This window comes from Capsicum annuum, unplaced genomic scaffold, assembly GCF_002878395.1.
Source record: "Capsicum annuum cultivar UCD-10X-F1 unplaced genomic scaffold, UCD10Xv1.1 ctg78169, whole genome shotgun sequence".
NCBI classification, from domain to species: Eukaryota; Viridiplantae; Streptophyta; class Magnoliopsida; order Solanales; family Solanaceae; genus Capsicum; species Capsicum annuum.
The window spans coordinates 2,576-5,376 of record NW_025888634.1 but is presented as its reverse complement, the minus strand read 5'-3'; positions in this window follow the sequence as shown (position 1 = coordinate 5,376).

Below are 2,801 nucleotides of genomic sequence, written 5' to 3'. Positions count from 1 at the left end.
AGATTCAGCCCTTTTTCGCTCCGGTTCGTCCCTCCCCATCCAATCCAACCATTTTTCCGCCCATCTCCAAAGGAGGTTTGTGCAACCGTCCTTGAAAAATCCCACCAAGTGTTGCGAGTTCACCTCACCCGAGTTAGCCTCTTATCTTTCAAGCGTCGCGTGCGTCCCATTCCAAACAGTTAAGCATACGATTTCAAGTCGCCTTTCGCGAAAAACAACGGCATCGCAACTAGAGGTTTTCCGCGATGCGGAGTGCGCCATAAGTGCTCAGCGACGCGTCGAGAACAACGTCGGTGCGTGGAGGCATGTCGCAATTAGAGGTTTTTATGACCGTCTAGTGCAATGCTGGAGACGCATCCAATGATGAACGCCGACGGACATATAGTGGCCTGCCATGGTGGCACTATGGCACCGTGGCACCAAGGCACCGTGACACCATGGCACCAAGGCACCATGGCACCAAGGCACCGCGGAACCATGGCGCCGTGGCACCATGGCACCAAGGAACCCTGGCACCAAGGCACCATGGCACCGTCGCACCGTGGCAGCGTGGCACTAAGGCACAAAGGCACCATGGCACAAAGGCACCATGGCACCACGGCACCATGGCGCCGTTGAACCATGGCACCATGTCACCGTGGCACCAAGGCACCATGGCACCATGGCACCGTGGAACCGTCGCACCATGGCACCATGGCACCGTGGCATCGTGGCACCATGGCACCAAGGCACTGCAGCACGGCGCCACGGCACCAAGGCACCGTGGCACGAAGGCATCGTGGCACCGTGGCGCCATGGCACCAACGCACCGTGGCAGCATGGCTCCAAGGAACCAAGGCACCGTGGCACCAAGGTACTAACGCACCGTGGCAAAATCAAAAGAGCGTAAACCTACGTTCGATCACCCTAATATTTTTCTGACGTTCATCCATCTTCCTCACCGCTGCATACTCATTTTTTACATATCCGCTCTAATTTTATATTTTAAATATATTTCAATGTTACCTCATATGTGGTGGCGGTTTTCGTAATGTCCCATCGCCTTCTTTTCATATTTTTATTTAATATACTTAAATTTAAATATTCTATATAGTTACGTTATTCGTACAAATACGCACTCAATTGTTGGTTTAAGGCTACTTCATTCTAATATACATATTTTGGGGTTGTTACTTATCTGTTGCATTCCGGGCGATTTTCCTAATGTCCCTACGTTATTTTTATATTTTTTTCATATTTTCATTTGATATCCTTTAATTTAAATATTTTATATCATTACGTTATACGTACAAATATGCAGTCAATTGTTGGTTTATGGTTAGTTCATGCGCTGAGAATATTTTCCTAATTTTTTCATATTTTTATAAATATTTTTTCTATTTTTGATTTATTTTTGCTTATCTTTTGAATTTTGATAAATGATATTTGTAAAAAAAATATTTTCTCAACAAAAATTATCATTTACAGATTATGCGACCTTTTTGTGAGTGCATAGGCCCCGTCTCACATCAAAACGTGCAGTTCGAGTCCGCATATGTCTGGGATGATTCTCTGGCGAAATCATGTCTACTCCTGTCCTTTGGGTTTTTTTTTAAGCATATATAAGGGGGGTAGAGGTGTTGAAGGCACTTCAAGGCGACTATCGCTAGTTGGCATAGGCGCTCAGTGGCCACGTCGGCGTGCAGCGTGGGCGTATGGCAGTATGCATGGCTAGTCCGTGCGAGCCGTTCGTGCCCGTGTAGCAATGTCGACCGCGCTTCATTGTGCGCTTGTGTCGGTTATCGGTGGCGTCGTCCATGACGGGGCTTTTGGCGCTTGATTTCGGATGAGGCGGTGCTTTTGTGCGTGCGGCGAGTCCTGCATGTTGCTCTTGGGGCAAGCTCCAGGCGCTGCACGCAAGCGGCCGAGCCCAATCCGCGGCGAGTGCCGGCGGCCGGCGTGGGCGGCGCCCCCGCATGAGCCTCGGCGTGCCTTCATCTCCCCTGCTCCCCCCAAGGGCAGGCTATCGTGTCAAGCGGGACTTGCTTCAGCCTTGCAACGTCTGCATGGGCAGCAGCGCACGACATCTATTGCTGGGCGTTGAGTCCGGTGCTGGGCGTGCATCGATGGAGCATTTGGACGCATGGCGCGTGAGTTGTGTTCGGCACGTGCTGTTAGGTTGGATCCCTGCTCGAGCAGCGACGTCCTGACCCGCCTGCCATCTCAGTCGCGGGGCAAGCGCAATGCAGACTTGCTCGAAGTCGGTTTCCTGTGCTGCATACCTAATGCCCAAGCATTATCAAGTTTTATCGATCGCCTTTCGCCCCTCGCATTTCATGCACGGGGCGAATCGAAAGGCCGCCCTCGCGTCCCACGCCTCCCTCGCTTCATCGTACGATGCCGTGGTCCGTGAGTGGCAGTTGGGATTCTCGGATGCGGTAGACACAGTGGGCATGGGGCCTTCATCGACTCCTATCTGCCCTGTACGATGCTCCTTGCAAACGACGGCCGCGCTCGCCTTGAATCCATCTGCGCCCTCGCGGGCAGGCCGGGCTCATACGACGCCGGCGTCGATGAGAAATGCTACTTGGTTGATCCTGCCAGTAGTCATATGCTTGTCTCAAAGATTAAGCCATGCATGTGTAAGTATGAACAAATTCAGACTGTGAAACTGCGAATGGCTCATTAAATCAGTTATAGTTTGTTTGATGGTATCACTACTCGGATAACCATAGTAATTCTAGAGCTAATACGTGCAACAAACCCCGACTTCTGGAAGGGATGCATTTATTAGATAAAAGGTCGACGCGGGCTCTGCCCGT